We start from the raw sequence: 13,911 nt of genomic DNA, 5'->3' as shown, positions 1-13,911 counted from the left end.
CTGTCTCGCTTGTTTACCACACTAAAATGAGATAAAAAATATCCCCTTTTGAGATCCATAACATCCTTAGTGTGAAGAGGCCGAATCGACTTTATTGAAGTTTGTTTCAAAACCAATACTTATGATTTAATTTTACTTGTAACAAGCATTTCCATCGATTTTTTTTATTAGACCTTAAAAGACATTAAGTAAGAGTTCCTGTCAATTATTATAGAGATATAAAACAAAAAGCTTCGTATACTCTCATCATCAACCGCTTGAATATACTCGTGTTATATCTCCATAATAAACAATCATTTTAATTATATTGTGGCCTTGCTGTTAACTTCTTGAAATGAAGATAATTATTGGAACAATATTATACAATTATCGACCTATTTTTTGTGAATACAGCGAGTTATCAGCCCGAGTAAGTGCTTTATCCCGAGGCTGGAGGCCGAGGGTTATATCATTTTCAAGAGTTCATAACTCATCGTCTCCACATGAAAAAATATCGATAACTGTTTTATTATATGGCATTTACAGGATATTAACCCGGCTCTACAAAAAGACTTCCTACAATAATCAGGATGATATTAACAAATATTCTTTTGCAAAAGTAGTTTATCTATTACATGTAGTATATGGTAGATACCCAAATGATTCTTGCTAATATTCTTGACTGGTAGAACCGGAATATTTTATCGCTGCATCAACTGCCCGTCTGCTTTTTTGAACGTTTTCAATAAAACGAAGTTTGCAGTTGATCACCGTTGATCGCAGTAAACTTGCTGCCTTCTGCCATATATGCTGCGACTTTAATAAGGGCGTCACAATAGATTGTCCGGACATCATTTGATTAGGAAGTTGCGGTAGCGCTATATTTGGGTACGACTCGACGTTAAAAATGATTATGACTTATGACTTCACAACTAAAGGATCTTTTCCTTGACCTATTTTTGGCACAGGTTATAGGACTCGCGTGAGGTATCTGGACAGAGTTCAGTAACCTCGCGTGCTTTTCGCCACCGATTTCGGGGTTGATAAATAGTTCTGAGAAACGTGACGGCCAATCAAAATACAGCAAAAATATCAGTCATGTAATAAGAAATGTTAATACATGTTAAGCATTAGATAGCTAGCATTCCGTACGGTACTTGTACTGAAGTATATTGTATGTACAATCAAAGACTTGGTTGTATAAAGTATCAGAGCTATAGTATAGATACACTGTAATTCTACCTTCCCTACAAGGAAACACTACTAATTGTTGACGTCATATTAGATTTGTTTATTGTTGCTTTGACTATTTTATGTTGGTGTTAGGCATTACATAGACTGAACATTTACCACCAATCCATTGTCTACATTGCAGGACACTTTGCAGTGAATTGCCTTTTCTTAGAAAGTCATCGTGACACTTCCACGTAAAGGTCATTTGTTGTCATGATTGTCCCTACAACAATAACAAAACAACTGGACAATATCTGGAACGCTACAGAAGTTACAGGTGGTTATAATAATATCATATGATATCGTAGACAGTTAATCAGCATATAACATTATACGCTTTTATCATGGGTTTGTGTAAAATATATGCTACCGTATTCGACCCAATATGCTCCAAGGTCGCTAATTATTTTGCAAAATGATCGCTTAATAGAATAAAAATTGGACAAATTAACCAAAAAATCAATTTGTATACTGTATATATATTTTTTTTTCATACTTTCAGTCTGCATTTAATTCGAGGTAAGTGATATTGAGACCACAAAAATGGAGAGAGGGATGGTTATAGAGTAGGAATACGGTATTCGATAACTGATAGGAATGCTAGTAATTTTGGTATATTTTATGACATTATATTAGTGTAGAATATCGCACAAATGCATATTATATTCGACAGTCAATGCACTGATGGTAATCAATGAAAATTCACTTTAAAATGTGTAAAAAAAATACAATATGCAGTTGTGCTATATTACACAATAATAATACCATTGAAAATTGAATATTGAAATGAGAAAGCAAGAAAAGCTATATTCTTAATAACGCAAACAACTCGCAGCAGGATAGTGTTCATATACATGGCCACTTACATTGTATTGTTCATCACAAAACACATCCTGATTACTACAATCATTTATTTAAGTTTCTAGGATATCACCCATAACCATCCAAGTATCATAATCACAAGTGAACTTTAAGTATCCGTGTAAGGAACAGATCATGATTTTTTCATACAGACGCTTGAGTTATGACAGTGCCTCAAGCTCTTCAAGCATTTGAATGACCGCGATTTGATTAATACCCACTTTTCTGAAGTTTGAATTTATGAATAAATTATTTTATTAGTTTAAAAAAATAATAACACAAATCATCCTATCAATCTTAAATTGCTATTTTATGATAAATATATATATAATTAAACATTGTTAATCATTTTAAAACTAAAAGTATTGACATCTAGGCTATATTGTAACAGAAAATTCTGCAGTGAATGTATAAAAAGTATACATAATAGGGGAAATAACTCTATTGTGAATCCCGTCTTTTTCAAAGAAAAATGAAGGTTTTTTGGTGCTAAAAATGCTCTATCTTGACAAATTGTGGTTCAATTTTCTTGAAAATTGACTGATTAAAAGCAACTTTGTCACTTTTTAGTCTGTTATTTTTCTATAAAAATTGAACTTCACAATTTTGATTTATTTTCATTTTGGTGAGAATACTTTAGGTAATTTACTTGCGTCTTTTTTACCTAATTTTCTCCAAAAATGATCACTAGAAATTAATTATGACGAGAAGTAAAGCATTTTCTTTAAAAAAAAGGATTGATATATATCACATCAATTAAACAATATATATATCGTAGAACATTTTGTTAATTATTTTCATTTACAGGGCAGATATAGTACAGACTAATGCTGTTTTATCATGTGCAGAATCTACTCAAAAATGGCAAATTTGAATATTTATTTAGAAAAAATAGATGGTTCAATTTCTTCGAAACTTTGACAGAAGATGCATAACAACATATTTACTTCATAAATCAAATATGAAAAATATTGAACGACAGGAAAATTTTGGGGAATGTGAGACTACCACCTTAATAACTAATGAAAGTTGAAATAGTGATAATATCAGACACGTCTACACGTTGGGATATATGTTTACAAGGATTGATCGCGGACGTTCTTTTCAAATTGTGTTGTCCTAAGCTAAAACTCCCCTGATGCAATGTATCACTGCACGAACATTTTTTTAGTTTGCAGAACTGTTGGTGAAGCTGTGACCTAACAGCGGATTAAACTACCATCGTCTCATCACGCTGATCACTCAGGCTTCATTCTACGTCACAGCAGAGGATCTATAACTCGACTTAATTAAGACTATTGATTAGTAATTGACTATGAAGAGGAGTTTCCTGGAAAATTACGTTGCCATGACACAACAACATATTAGGGATGTGGTTTTTGGTCATTGAATTAGAATTGATGACGATAAAAACAAAGGTAGGTTATATTGTCTGGTTTTCTAACCACTATACCAAATGCCCATTTTAACCTGAAAATGTTCATGAAAATAACAATTTTCAGTCAAATTTGATCTAAGAATGTGTAACGCCGCTAGCATTTTTAACAAGCAGTAATGACATGTCTTCTCATTTTCGTACTTGGTTAAAGTATCCAAATAGAATCGGTGAATTTTGATTATCAAATGAATCTAAAGTCATATAATTATTGAAATAACGAAAGAAAAACTATTGAAATAACTTTTCATGAACCCAACTATTATTCTCATATAACAATATTTCTAATATATTATTCAAAGAATATGTCCGCGATGCTAAAAATATTTGACTTTTTCAGTGTTCGAATTTCTCTATCCGTCCTTTCCGGAAAAAACCCCAAATCGAAGTCTTTAAATTCATTATCCGATAGATCCATCTAAAACATGCCTACTCCAACGGTAGGTTGTGACTCCGGTAATTCAGATGTGCTGGAGACGACTGCCAGTCTTCGGAGACCTGACGCAATTTGCACAAAAATCCATAATGTACAGAGCATGTGTTGACAGCAGGAGCCACCGAGTCTGGTCCTAGCCCCAATACTCCCCCCTCTATCTCACTTACACAGGTTGATTTCTCCAGTTTCACAGTTTCCTAGATTGCTCACAAGTTCGTCAATGTAATTTACTTCCTTTTACTGCGTGAGTATAACCTACGGAATATCGGTCCTGTAGCGTCTGTGTCCAATTATAATTATATCATTACCGCCAAAATGAACTGGGGATATGTCAAATACCACGGTACGGACCTTTAAAAAATGTCGAATGGTCTAGGGATAATTTTTCTTTACAGAAAAATGCAAGGAGAAATTGCACCTTCTTCGATGATGTCATCGTTTCTGTGTCCTCCGATAATCCAGAAATGCCACACCTTTATAAATTACTAAAAAGGTATGACATTACTTTAACGACGTTTTTGAAGATGTACTCACCACTTTTCAAAAGTTAAAAATGACTAACAAACGAAAAAATAAAAACCTTTTAAGTAAACAGCTTCTTAGCAGACGATTGTCTGGACATCTTCAACGTGAGGCGTTATTTTTTTAAAATGAGTTGATTCGTTCTACAGAAAAAAGGATTCAAAATTTGTGAAATAGATTTCAACAAACTGTTAAAGTTCTCATTTTTATACCTTTGAAAACTGGAAACATTAACGCCTTACACGTTTGTAATTGGAATGATTTAATGTAGTTTATGAACATACAGCTGGATGGCGCCATGGTAATAGAAATCCAGAAATGTCACACACTTTATTTTAAAGATGCCATTTGAACCAATCTCAAAACACTGGTTTAAAAATATAACGAATTTACAAAAGTGAAGAATATTCCGCATTTTCATCACTTTGGGAAATACAAATGCTCACTAAGACGTTAAGGAATGAAGAAACGTATTTTATTTTTATTTTATTTTTTTTCCGTTCATATTGTCCGTGTACTTAGAAATATTTATACTTTCCATATTGATGAGACTATCACAAAAAAATGGTATGGCAAAGCTATTTATTTTTTAGATTTGATTAAATCATTTTTTAATTAATGAAAATAATTATTTCAAGGATAAAACTCAATACTGCAGAACTGGTCATTTCCGCTGGTAACCTTTACGCGTTTTTAAATAAAACGAGAAAACTTAATTTCAGCGATTTAGAATTTCGCAATGTAGCTTTCAGAATCTATATATATTTATATGAATTAACAATTTCTCTATATTTCGCAGATCAAAATTTCGCGATCATGGCAATGTGTCGCGAAATCAGGACAATGTAATTCCATCGAAAATAACCATCTTTATGATTAAATATAATTCAGTTTAGTTTTACTTAATAGGTAAAAAAAATGTATGATATTTCTTGTGTTGTATGGATGTCTGGCATTTTTTATCAAAATACATTTTTATCCTCGTTTTGGGGGTTTTGTATGTGTTTTATAAAGAAAAGATTATCCACTTTAATTGTGTGATATTATGCTAATTTTAGCACTTCTCTATACTGGATTTACCTGTAACATTGTGTTTTTTTACCTTTAGTCGATTAAACGAATAATCTTAATTTTCACAGAAAATATAAACTCAATAGATAGTTTCTTCCAGTTCTCTTGTTCATATTATATTCTCATATACACAAATCTTTCAATTAGTATAATATGCATGTAATATGTATTTGTTTTTTATAACTTGCCCATAATATCAAATTTCATAGACAGTTTTTTGTAATTTATATTTTGTTAAAAGTTTGAAGTAAAAAGTTGAAATTTTGACATTTTATACTGTTAACCTTTTTCTGATTTTTTTTTATATTTGTGAACATCTATTTTCATCGATATCATAATTTGATTTTTTGATACTTATACTGATATTTTTCTTACTTTCTGTAAATTTTACCCCAGTGTAAAATTACAAAGTGGTGTAATTGTTCTCAAATTCAGAATTACATGTCTCCCCACCCCCTACCAGCACCTTCCAACTAAAGACATTATTTCTGATTAACTACTGAACTGTATAACAGGTTTTCAGCTCGGTACTTAAGTTTCATTCCGTCTAACTACGAAGGATTGTATTATGTAGTTGAACACTGATACTGCAAGAAGTGCATACGAAACATGCGATTCATTATCTTCGCTGTAGAGCGTTACTTTGAAATTGCTACTGGCCATGGTTCTCCGTTTCAAAGGAATACATGAATTTATGAGAAATGTCACCAACACAACGGTATCGATATCTTCTGGTAGGTTCTTGCTTTTCTTGTTAAGATCTTATTCGGTGTTTAATTTTGCTAATAACTGTTCAGAGACCTTGATCATTCAAAAAGATGAAATTTTAACCATTACTGTACAAGAGAATGTCTTTTTCTTTATTTTTTTGTTCTAACAAATCTTTAAATGTTTTAAATCTTGTCATGCATTAATCTGTTTTGATCTAATTTATACATATCTTTTTTTTTTAATTTTTACATTATCAAAGGTCTTTTAAAGATAAAATATATTAGTTTTGTTAATTTGCTGCGTATTAGCTCAGGTTTTATTGTACAGGATATCTTCAGTGCTAGAATAATATCTCTAACTCGATTAAAAAATATTTGACAAATAGTCTGTTCTAAATAAGGCGTTTTCGCTATAAAAATGACGTTAAAAATAAATGTGCCGTAATTGTCATACTCACGAATCTATACGACTTATGTTATTCACCACAAAAAAGTACTAACATTTAGAGAATTGCAATACTTACAATGCGTAGGTTTTTTTATTTTACAACTACAAATACAATATGGGAATGATTTTGGCAGTATTGCCAAAACCATTATAATTACATTTGCAGTGTAGTGAAATGAGTACATACGATCAGACTAAGAAGCCAAGATGAGGTACAAATGTATACAATTTCATTTCAAATTTTTACGTTGCTATTAGTAATTGTAAAGTGATTTGGTATGTTTCCATCTAAACTTACATAAAGCAAAAATACAAACATTTTACATAATTAGCTGAATGATTATCAATGATTTCCATCATGTATCATGTAAAATTTTCTTGCAATTATAGTGAATATAACTTTAACTTTATATTATATGATAATTGCGGATAATGATATCCACCTCGTTTTAAGTAAACATAATCTTATTAGCCCAATTGTTCATGATTGCGATACAATTTCTTCCCTATTGAATTATTAATCATGCCAATACTATAAAACATATTTACTTTAATATCTTACAGTATTTTCATTATGTAATTCTCCTGAAATATTTGGAAAAAAGTTTTTGATTCTATCTCAATTTATATTTATTTCTTTAAAGGCCCATACCTTTCCGAAAACGACTTTTGATTTTAAAATGGTAGTGTAAAACGAGATTGATAATTTTGTAAAGTCGCAAAATATATAAGAACGTAAATTCTACACATTATCACTCATGAACAATTTCATTACATAAATTAAACGTTTTCATAACGCGGGACGTCTTATGTCTGTCGTCGTAATTAATTACCGCACGTTAGTTGACAATTACTGCGAAAGACGGCAAAACAGCGTAATGAATCTTTACTGTTTACATAGATTACGCAGGGAATCTTTCATTTGTTTGGTGTTGTAACCTCATATTGTTTAAAAAAATATGTTAATATAGTTATGTTTTTTATTCATTTATTTTTGTGTGTTTTGTTTCGGAAAGGTAGTGGGCCTTTAAAGTGTTATTTTTAGAAAGAATCAACATCAAATAAATACCATTGAAATATTTAAATTATCTTTCTAATGTTTTTCTTAACGGCCCCTATCAAAACTGAGATCAACCATTTTTTCTTTTCTTGTTGACCTTTTTTTAACGACAGTCTGTTCGATATTTTCCATTTTTGTTTTCCTTAGCAATTTGTATGAAAAAGAAAGTATACTTGTTGATGTTTTTATGTATGGAATAATTTTGCCACATTTTGTATCTCTCATTGTAAGCTCATTCTAGTAAAATTGTTGAAGTATATTTAGTAGTTGGTATATAAAGACGTTTAAATACAATTAATGTTTACCAGAGACAAATGTTTTAATTTTCATGAAATTTTGAAAAAAATAATCTAAATTTATTTTTGTGACATCATTTCAATATGCATCCTATAATGATAGTTATATTTTATAATTAATTAAATAGAATAAAATTGAAATACACGTGCATAAAAAATATTATTTAATATTCCTGAATATACATAGTTTAACATAACATCTTTACTGCAACATCAAACGCTTCCACTTTAAAAATCATCTTGATAATTAGTTCACGATGGATGTCTTTTGCCCAGATAATGTTTTACACCGCACCTAGATGAAGTTGAGTTCCATTTCTCTAAGCTGTACTAAGAAATTTGAATACATAATATCATACGATTAATTTTGTAATGTTCATATATTTTACCTGAATTAACCTAACATTCGTTTTTGTATTATGAAGATATCACTATTTGTTTATTTAAGATAATCTTCTAGCAAATATAAAGTTTTCATGATTGATACATTGATTTTATTTCCATATGTTATGCCGCGCTTATATGTGACGGGATTTGGCTTACGATTTGCAAGTGCAAGTGCGGATCATTCGGTATCGCTGCACGTGCTTTCTGTGAAGCGTACGCGTACATGCATGCGGTATTTTTAGACGTATTTCAATTTGGATGCTTCCTCAGATTGTGGTACAGTGGAACTCTCTATACAGGTTATAGTCGTGCTTAGAAATTCGGCTGACTTATTAGAAACATTTTAACGAAGTTTTAGTAATATTATGATATTATTGTAATTGTTTTTACTTCTGTAGATGACAGTTATTAGCGATACACTAATTGTGTACAGTAATTTGTATTGATAATCATATATGTAAAGGGTGTAATCATAACTCCATGTGCTTGGAGTTTACTTGTTATAATACATACTTGTATAGGAATATTATGATCTGTGTATAAGATATATATACGATTTGCTTTATAATAATTACAAACAATATTTATAATAATTAAAAGATTGCGCCAATGGATCGTAACAGGGTTAGTTCCATTTTCATGTGGTCTAAGTTACTATAATTCACGTGCTGAGCGCGATCAGCGTTGACAAGTCATTGGAATGATGTCGGTCCGAGTTAGAGATATATTGTGGGGGAGAGTTGTCCGTTTGTATAATGCATATCAATGGTTCTTCAATCTTGTTTGTTGTGTCTTGTCTCCATCATAATGATAACATTTATTTTTATATGCCTTACTTCGTGTATTGACTCACTTTATCACTTGTTTTTGTTTATTTAGTGTTTTTTCGCGTTATTACTAGTTTTTATTTGGGTCATTTCGTTCGTTTTCTTCGTGTCAAAACATCTTTTTATTTACGACATTTATAGATTATTTATAGTCTATTTTACCGTAAATATGGATATTTTGGATGTGGTCATATTTTGGCTTATTTGGCTTTTGGCATGAAATCGCCAAAATCTAACACATCAAAATTTGGCTAAATATTTATTTGTTTGTATAGAACAAACAATACCTCTACTGTACATGCTATTTATTAGGTACATGTATGTGAACATGTGAACGTTCTCTTGGGTAATATAATAATTTAAGGTATGTACTGCCAACCGGAATAAAACCAATGTTACTTGTTCCTGTCTTTCATGTGTACAAACATGTATATAATTAGATGTATGACTAATTATCTCTTCTATTGACCAATTTTTCAAAAGTTTGTCTTTGAATCCATAAGGCTTCAAAACTAATCACGTCGTTTTTCGGAATCTTTGTGTACACAATATAGACGAAATTCATCTTCAAATTATATTTTATTTTATTTCCATCAAATCAATTTATGCGCCAAAAAATGACATAGTATAAACGCACCAAAATATAACCATCCTATTTTCATACGCCAAATTTTCCCGACGCAAAAATATCCCAAATTACGGTATATCATTCGCATAACTGCGTATTTCACACGTTATTTTGTCTTTTCGATATTCTGACGTAATTTATAGTATTAGTTTTCGTAGTGACTTTTTTTGCATTATAACATGAAAGTTCGTTAATATTTGATGTTATAAACACCATTAAGAGTCCATACAACATTGCATGAAAACAAAATGTACAATGATTACAAGCATGTTTGTACAATGATTACAAGCATATATGAATGGTTTTGTAGTCTCTTGCGGAAAGCAGTGACATTCGTTTATAGCTAGTAATATGAATGATTGTAAATATTAGCTATTTTCCTAACAAGATTTTCTTCTACAATAATCAATCAATCATAGCATTGTTAATGGATGATATTGTATAAGAGGGGAGACAACTCTTACAGACTGATAAGTATACCAGGGTAAAATGGTGTTAAACTGATCGATTCATGTCACTTTTCTGATGAAAATGTTTTAACTTAGTTCTTAATATACTCTAGCTGACATCGAACTTAAAATGCTGCTTTTTGTATAAATATGCACTCAAAGGACAAGCGCCTCATTAACTAAATTTTACAAAACCTTTGTGTCATTCAAATTCGAGATAACTTAAGACATGGAAGTAGTATATAAATGCATCCCATTTTCTTGCAGATTTGTGAAAAAAGGGCGGAAGAGAACGACCAGGGTACTCAAAAAGGCTTCTGCAATGCTATTGACACCGGTCATAATATCCGAGGTCATAGTCACTTCTGCCATACAAATTTAGGTCACAGCGACCTCAGTCACACAAATATAGTACACGTTGACATGCGCTATGCATATCCTGGTAAGAATAACATCTGGCATATACATTTGGGTCACAAAGAACACGCCATACAAATCTAGGTCACAGTCACCCTTGTCATACTAATCTGGGTCACATACAAATTTTACCAATACACGTAAGATCACATATCCCTCTGTTATAAACATCTCATGATGCTTAAAACAGAGGTTGGCAAGCGACAATTTCGTAACAGCCTTTTAAAAGGAATATATTCAGAGCGGGATGCAAACCTGGAATATCCGAACATTAACGGCATGTTCTGTCGATTATGCTAACCTGACAATGATGGTAGACACAGTCCAATTCCGCTACAAGGGAAAACCACTTGTGTAAATCGTATTTAGATGTATAGTTTTCTTGTTTTATACACTCAGTTTATAGAGATGTACAGGAAATGCTTTCATATCCTGCTGAGGGTGGATGCATCATCAGCCATAGATCATGAATTGTATTATAATTGAAAACCATGTCATATACAGCATGGATCTAAAGGGTTTCTGGTTTGCATTATTTTACGTCATATCTACTCTTGATGTTTCCCACGGTTCAGGTAATGTTATAAGCGAGTATTGTGTTCAATACGTTATCTAATATGTACTATTTAATATCTTATACACTTTGGTGTAACTATTTGATTATGTTTCAAATCCATTTATTATTATGTGACCTTTTAATATAGCGAATGAATCCAGATTTCTCGGATTAAAAACATAGGTCTGTTATTATAACTTATACACTAGACAACTAATTGGCAAAACAATTAGAAAATGTGAATAGTACAAATGTGATTAAGACGTATGCTACATACTAAAGGAGTAGAGAACAGACCATAATGATATAATATAGAATGATCGTATCGGATGGTTAAGCGGTTAGGCCGCTCGTCTATTTCCTATCCGGCCGGGGTTCAACCCTAGGCACGACGGACGTGAAAAAGTTATGGGGCACGTGGGTTTTCTCCAGGCACTCCACTTTCCTCCAACGCTCGCGAGCTTACATCCGGGGCATCGAGAGTGATTTGTATTAATTGTATAACTTTTTTTGTAAAATAAATAAAGTTTGTTTATTTATATATAATGTCGGGAGTTCAGGATAACATAGAAATTAGTCGTAAGGCTTGAAATCGAGGAATTAAGTTGGTTTACAGTATGTGGTAAAGGACACTATAGCTACCAACTACCAAACATTGCTACCGTATAGGGATTCGATTTCGCTTTTATGTTAACCATTCTTGTATGGAGCAATTCCTCTAAGAATATATTCTATCGGGCGCGTTAGCAAAGCCATGTGTTTCCTTAAAAAAAGTAGCCCTATACGTTGCATAGAGCATTTTCATACGCAATTTCAAAGTTCAATGTTACCATGTTATGGTAAACTTACTCGGCTAGTATTTGCGTATAGTGAACAAGCCTAGCAAGTGTAAATATAACAATGCATATTCATAAAAAGTAAATTACTCCCTCATTTCAAGTCTATATCAGTTATATATATATAACTAACAGCTATCAATTGTAATGACCGTTGACATTTTCCAATACATAATAATGTGTATTTGCAATGTAATCCTTAATGCTTTGACTTTAAACATATATTATTTTAAAAACAAATGCAAAAGTACCAGACACATTTATGTTATTTAAAGTCACAAGCCATACAGAGTAAAATGTACATTTATACTTATTCAAAATGTTAAGTGATAGTTAATATCTATATATGTATATATTTAAACAATCGTCCGCCAATTTAAGAAGTACAAATGTTTCTTCATTTACAAATTTCCTACCTTTTGGCCAACCTAAGGTAGATGGAAATAAAAAAAACCAGTAAAATCTATCTTGATATGATGCCGCATTTGTTTTTACTTCAATGTACCTGAGAATGGACAAGAGACCAAAACTGTGTGAAAGAAGTGACATTTGTATTGTTTTAATATCTATATATAATCAATAATTCAATTGTTAGTTCATTTTGGTTATATAGAGAAGGTTTTCTGTCATGAGTATTTCATAGTCTGATGGTAGATTTTGCCACCAAACGAAAATGTTGCATTCTGTCTTTTAGTAATTAAATTCATGATTTAAGTTTCATGATTTAAGTTAGGATTTTCGTGCGCTTTGGTCATAAGTATTAAAAATAATACTTAAATAATGCTCGTAATAGTCATTTCTTTGAAACAAAATCTAAATCGTGAATCTATCAATACCTGCCGCTAGAAGAAACAAAAAATATATAAATAACGAGTCAATTTCATTAAAAAAATGGTTCAATGCCATGTTAGTTTGGAAACCACATCAGATCGTCAGAACAGTGGAAGACACATGGAAACATTTTCCTATGCAAGTTCCTAATATGTTCATGCAGAAAAAACATTTCTCTGCCAAAACTTTAAATATTTGGGACTAAGCATGTAGAATCAGTAATTATTGTTAACACATTTCAGAAAAAGTTTAACAAACATAAAATGTGTTTTTTTCGATCATAAAGGAACAGTAATATCATAAAAACCATAGTTTGATATAATGAATACAAATATTAATGTACTTTATGCATGTTAACGTGTCTGATATAGATATAGTCCAGAATTAGAATAAATCTTATCTAAATAAGAGTAATTAATCCCATGAACATACGTCGCTATGATTATTTAGGTGTAATAGGTGTTGGCCGAATGAGATACCTAATGATGAACATAGCGAAACATTATGAATCATATTGTATTATTACTAAAATATGTAGATATCTTTAAACCGGATTTGTCTATGGTCACATTAGCTTGTGTAGGTTTAGTATAGGTCCTTGGAGGTCGAGCGTTCAGTGACATTTGTGACAAATTCATTATATACACATTGATATACAATGGTTTGGTATATATTATGTTTTAGTATTCTAAACATGTGTATCAATACATATATACGACTAGAGAAGAATTGGATGGCATCCAACAGCATCCGTATCCGCTACGGCATATTGATTGTAAGGTCTACGGTGTATAATATATGTGTGGAGGAGGAGAAGTAACTTTTTGTTACTAGATTTTAAATCCTATAACATAACGTGGCTATCTACTTATCATTTTAAATAGCTCGGGACAGCCTTACCTTGTTATCTTTTAGTATGTAACTTTTTA

This window comes from Argopecten irradians, chromosome 6 (assembly GCF_041381155.1).
Source record: "Argopecten irradians isolate NY chromosome 6, Ai_NY, whole genome shotgun sequence".
Lineage (NCBI taxonomy): Eukaryota > Metazoa > Mollusca > Bivalvia > Pectinida > Pectinidae > Argopecten > Argopecten irradians.
The sequence above is the reverse complement of the archived record's forward strand: the minus strand, read 5'-3'. Positions refer to the sequence as shown.